Source organism: Podarcis filfolensis, assembly GCF_964270895.1.
Source record: "Podarcis filfolensis genome assembly, chromosome: 8".
Taxonomy (NCBI): Eukaryota; Metazoa; Chordata; class Lepidosauria; order Squamata; family Lacertidae; genus Podarcis; species Podarcis filfolensis.
The window spans coordinates 68,204,573-68,210,813 of record NC_139611.1 but is presented as its reverse complement, the minus strand read 5'-3'; positions in this window follow the sequence as shown (position 1 = coordinate 68,210,813).

Below are 6,241 nucleotides of genomic sequence, written 5' to 3'. Positions count from 1 at the left end.
ATAAAAAGAAAAAGATACATAAAAAAGAAAAAAGAAAAATACAAAAAACGAATAGATAAAAAAGAATTAAAAACAAATCCGTTTTTGTTACTTTAAACTCATTAGCTTGTTTCCTTGACCTCCTCACACTTCCCCTTTTTGTATTCCCATTTAAATAATCAAATCAGCAAATCCTTACCCTCTTTCGTTTATCTTAACTCTATACCTTAACATATTATAACTCTATATTTTCACCTATTATCAATTCATTTTTGCATATTCTTATTAACTTTGTTGCTAATGCCACTTATTTTCAATCCAACATCATTTTAACATTCATTAATTTTACAGTGTTTCTGCAGATAGTCTTTAAATTTCTTCCAATCTTCTTCCACCAACTCTTCTCCCAGGTCTCGGATTCTGCCAGTCATTTCCGCCAATTCCATATAGTCCATCACCTTCATCTGCCACTCTTCCAGGGTGGGTAAATCTTGTGTCTTCCAATACTTTGCAATAAGTATTCTTGCTGCTGTTGTTGCATACATGAAGAAAGTTCTATCCTTCTTTAGCACCAATTGGCCGACTATGCCCAGGAGAAAGGCCTCTGGTTTCTTCAGAAAGGTATATTTAAATATTGTATTGTTCTGGAACATTCTAGGCAAAATGGCAGATGTAGCAACAACAACAAAAAGAGGTTTCCAACGGCAGCCACCACCACCCACCTCCTGGAATGCTCTATCTAGGGCACTTTGAGAAAATAAAACATTGGCCAGCTAGAGTCAAATTATTTAAGATTGTAAGATGATCCTGCTGGATCAGGTCAAAGGCCCATCTAGTTGCCAATCCTGTACTAATGGACCTCCTTTCATACAACAGGGCTTCCCCTTCTTCTCCACCCGCAGCCCTTGTGTATGACTCAAAACATCTGCTCCAGAGGCTTCCCCAAATCCTCTGGAGGACATTATGGAGGTATGACTGGGGAAGACAGAAAGTGGCAGATACTACAGGAGCTCAACCATTTCCAGTTCTTATTTATGCCTTGACCAGGGGTTTGGAACCTATGGCCCTCCAGATGTTGTTGAGTGCCAGTCCTAGCAGGTTCAATCAGCATAACAACAACAACAACAACATAACAACAACAACAACAACAACAACAACAACAACAACAACAACATATTTAAACCCTGTCCATCTGGCTGGGTTTCCCCAGCCACTGGGTGGCTCCCAACAGAATATGAAAAACATGATAAAACATCAAACATTAAAAACCTCCCTGAGCAGGGCTGCCTTCAGATGTTTTCCAAAAGTCAAATAGTTGTTTATTTCCTTGACATCTGATGGGAGGGTGTCCCACAGGGTAGGCACCACTACTGAGAAGGCCCTCTGCCTGGTTCCCTGCAACCTCACTTCTCAAGGTGAGGGAACCACCAGAAGGCCTTCGGAGCTGGGCCTCAGTGTCTGGGCTGAACAATGGGGGTGGAGTCACTCCTTCACTGGGCCAAGGCCATTTAGGGCTTTAAAGGTCAGCACCAACACTTTGAATTGTGCTTGGAAACATACTGGGAGCCAATGTAGGTCTTTCAGGACCGGTGTTATATGGTCTTGACAGCCACTCCCAGTCATCAGTCCAGCTGCCGCATTCTGGATTAGTTGTAGTTTCCAGAGCACCTTCAAATTAGTCCCACGTACAGCGCATTGCAGTAGTCCAAGTGGGAGATAACTAGAGCATGCACCACTCTGGTGAGACAGTCTGTGGGTAGGTAGAGTCTCAGCCTGCATACCAGATGGAGCTGGTAGATTGCTGCCCTGGGCACATGGCTAATGGTCAGGATTTGAGCAACATATAGGGTCACAGGTTCCACATCCTTCCTTTAACCAAATGCTACTGAAAATCTTTGCTGGCAACCATGCCCGTGAAAAAGATTTCTTTCAAAAGAAATATTAGATTCCCTTCTTACTGGAGGAAAAAAACTACACACCTACCAGTACTTCTCATGAAAACCCAGACATCTGTTTCCAGCTATGAAATTTTAATATTTCAGAACGGCTAGCTCAGAATATGACGTAAGTCAATCATATATCCAATTTTCGCCTTCACATTCTGTTTGAGTTCTTGAAATAGAGAACTCTTCATTCTCTTATAATATCCGGTGGGTAAACCTTACAGCAAGTTACCTGCAAACACTGTGGGAACACCATCAATTCTTATTGGATTTTTTTAAAAAGCAGTCTTACCTACATTATTAGAGCCTTTAGAATCCTAGAATGCAATCTTATTGAATTCTTCCCCCTCTCCTATCTTCCCAGCTTGTGCCATAGGTAATAACGTAAGAACATAAGAAGAGACCTGCTGGATCAGGGTGATCTAGTTAGCACCCTGTTCTCTCAGTAGCCAGTTGGATGCATCTCACTTCCTTTGTTTGACCAAACATCTTTAAACCCAATGAATGAGGGTGCAAGAAAGCCTGAGCTGAGAAAGTCATGGCTGCTTAACCAACAACTCTGGGTTCCAGCTGATGTTGAGGCATACCTCTGGTCCTGCAGGTATCATATAGCCATCATGGCTAGTAGCCATTGGCAGCCTTAGAGCCTTAGATGTCCTTTAAATCTAACTTGTTCACCACCATCACATCCCCAGGTAGCAAATTCCAATGCTTTTTTTAATTTTTAATTTTTAGTAAATGTTTCAAAAAATAGGAATTAAACAAAGAAAAACAAAGAACAATGCATAAGACTATAAACACACTTATATACGTATTTTCCAAAATGAAAACTAATAAAAAGAAAAAGAAAGGAAAGGAAAAATAAAAAATATAAAGAAAAAATACTTTTCATAACCTGGAATATTGCCAAATTCTTCCTTCAAATACTGCAATATATAAATTTTAGATAAAATATTATAAAAGACTTCCACCGCATTCATCACATGTCTCTTAGTTGTCTTACTCGCATTTACATCTGTTCTTCAATCATTTCCCTTCCTTAGATGCTTTCATAATCAATCAAATCTTTATGTTCTCTGTATTCTTCACAAGGTCAAATTCCATTGTTTAAGAAGATAAGAAGAGCCCTAATGGATCAGACCAAAGGCCTACTGAGTCCAGCACCCTGTTTTGTCAGTGGCCAACCTGACGCCTATAGGAAACAGGTGAGCAGGACATGAAGCCAACAGCACTCTCCCCAGGTGTGATCCCCAGCAACTGGTATGCAGACAGTGGAGGTAGAACATAGCTATCATGCATAGTAGCCATTGTGTAATGATCTTGGGCAGGCAAGCAAGCTCTGATAAGAATTAATGAGTCTCTGGCAGTTTTATGGTACGGTTATTTACTATTAACACCCAGAGAGTTGGTCAGGCTAAGTCTCTGCCCCTTTCGCAGCATGAAGGGCACCAAAGTCCAGTCCTTCCTCTCTTGTACTTCCATTGCATTTTAACCCTTTCAGCTCTTCTGGTTCAGGGAGAAGGTGGGTGGACTCAAACGAGGTAAAAGGTAAAGGGACCCCTGACCATTAGGTCCAGTCGTAGCCAACTCTGGGGTTGCAGCGCTCATCTTGCTTTATTGGCCGAGGGAGCTGACGTACAGCTTCCGAGTCATGTGGCCAGCATGACTAAGCCACTTCTGGCGAACCAGAGCAGCACACGGAAACGCCATTTACCTTCCCACTGGAGCGGTACCTATTTATCTACTTGCACTTTGACGTGCTTTTGAACTGCTAGGTTGGCAGGAGCAGGGACTGAGCAACAGGAGCTCACCCCATTGTGGGGATTCGAACCACCAACCTTCTGATGGGCAAGTCCTAGGCTCTGTGGTTTAACCCACAGTGCCACCCACGTCCCTCTCGGACTCAAACGAAGAGCCCTCTAAATGCTGCCTCCCTCCTGGTTGCATAGCACCCCCCCAATGTCATCTATCCCCCCCCCCGCCTGCGAGCTTTCCAAGTCTGCTGTTCTATCTGAGTCTGGAAACTCTTGATGAAGGGGTCTGAGTCTTGATGAACCGAACTAACCCACTCCTGCTCTGTCTGTGACTGCATTCCTTCCTCTCCAGAGTCAGACCCTTCCCAAGCATTCAATTCAGCTGCATCTCTGACACGTTGATAGCCTTACCCTCCATTTGTACATAGCTGTCAAGTGTCCCTTATTTGAAGGGACAGTCCCTTATTCCAGCGCCATGTCCCGCTGCTGTCCCTTATTGATGGATGTCCCTTAAATGTCCCTTAAATGATGTCCCTTAAATTTCAAAGGAAGCAGCTCCTCTCCTTCCTTCCCTGCCGGCCAGGGAGGAGGGAGGCTCCAACTGTGTTGCTTGGCTGTGTTGCTCACCCAATAAGAAGTCTAAGAACTACTGGGGGGGTGGAGCTTGCATGCCTTGTGTGTGGCTAGTTAATGCAAGCTGAGGGGTTTTTTGAATGCTGGACGCCATTTTGTTGCACGTGCTGCTGCAAACTTTGCAGTGCAAGGCCAGGCAGGGGAGCCATCTTAAGTTGAGGCTGCATAGGCCTTGTGGTGCATGTGATTCAGATTCTATTAGTTGAACCTCTGGTTACAAAGTTGGTTGGACAGTGTTCTCGAAGCTACCAGCATGAGTTTGACCTGATTGGAGGACAGGAAGACTGGAGTGCCTGGAACAGGTGAGGCTGCAGGTCCCTTATTTTGGCTGCTGCTCCCTTATTTTCAAGGCTGCTGGTCCCTTATTTTCAAATCTGTAAGTTGACAGCTATGCATTTGTATCCTTCAGGTGCACTATAAAGTGTGAAATATATCCTTTTGTCTATCCTGAATCACTTGCCATTCAGCTTCATTGGATAAACTTGTGTTATGACACAGAGAGAAAGAGTTCTGATATACACTTCTCTACACCAGGTATGCGGAACCTTTGGTCTGCCATATGTTGCTGAACTATGACTCCCATCATCCCTGGCCTTTGGCTATGCTTGCTGGGGCTGATGGGAGTTGTAGTTCAGCAAGGTCTAGAGTAGGGTTTCCCAAACTTGGGTAGCCAGTTGCTTTTGGACTACAACTCCCATCATCCCTAGCTAGCAGCATCAGTGGTCAGGGATGATGGGAACTGTAGTCCAAAAGCAACTAGAGACCCAAGTTTAGGAAACCCTGGTCTAGAGAGCCAAAGGTTCTTCAGACCTGTTCTACATCATGCATAATTTGATACATCTCTTCTAATTCCTCCCTAACCTGTCTTTCTCCTAAATTAAGGCCGCATTCACATGGCAGTTTATTCCATTTCCCCAGCATTTCCTTTTAAATTTCCACATTATATTTGATCTTTCTAGTGGAATATAGTGGGAGTTTGGAACTCATTTCCATGCCTCTTGTGCCAATATTTTTTAATGCCCACTGAAAACATTTCTGTTCTCCTAGGTCTACTCAGGCAATTAAGAAAATGTTCCTTCCACAATGCTTAATTGATGTCTGTTTCCAGCATTTTATATGGTTTTTATTGTATGGTTTTATGTGTTACTGCTTTAAACCACTTTGCTTTTTTTTATGGCACAGCAGTATATAAATATTGTTTATAAATAAATAGCTTCCAGGAAAAAAAATCTGTTTGCAAACATGTTAACTCAGAAAATTGCAAGAGTAAAGTTGCAAAACTCGGGGTGGGGTAGCAGCCTGCAGTTCTTTCCTGCCATTTGAATGGGTGAATCATGGGGGTACAGAAGCATGAATGTGCAGAAAGTGTAGCAATGTTGTCCAATGATGTTCATGGTTGTTTCACACTACACCCACTGGTGTGAATGAAATTTAGCATGACACGAGGGCATATTCGTCAAAAACCCAGAGCTCCGCAATGCAACAGGCACTGCAGTATGAAAGGAACACTGGGAAACAAGACGGGAGTGCTAGAAATATAACCAGAAAGACTAAAACAGTATTCCCCACATCCTGAAGTTCTTGGAGATGGTACCTGGGATCAGGTTCAAACCATCAGGCAAAGCGACTTTCCGGTGCCTTGTGCAGTTGGGCCCAGTGGAGAAATGGTGTGGTGAAGTGGACAGTGGATCAGACAGAGAGACCTGGCTTGAAATCCCCAGTCAGCTATGAGGCCGCTCTCCCATGGCTACAGTGCTCTGTTTTTAATGTTTGATGCTTTATTATGTTTTATATATTCTGTAAGCCGCCCAGAGTGGCTGGGGAAACCTAGCCAGATGGGCAGGGTATAAAAATAAAATTATTATTATTATTATTATTATTATTATTATTATTATTATTATTATTATCTGAATACACTCCAAATAGACTCAA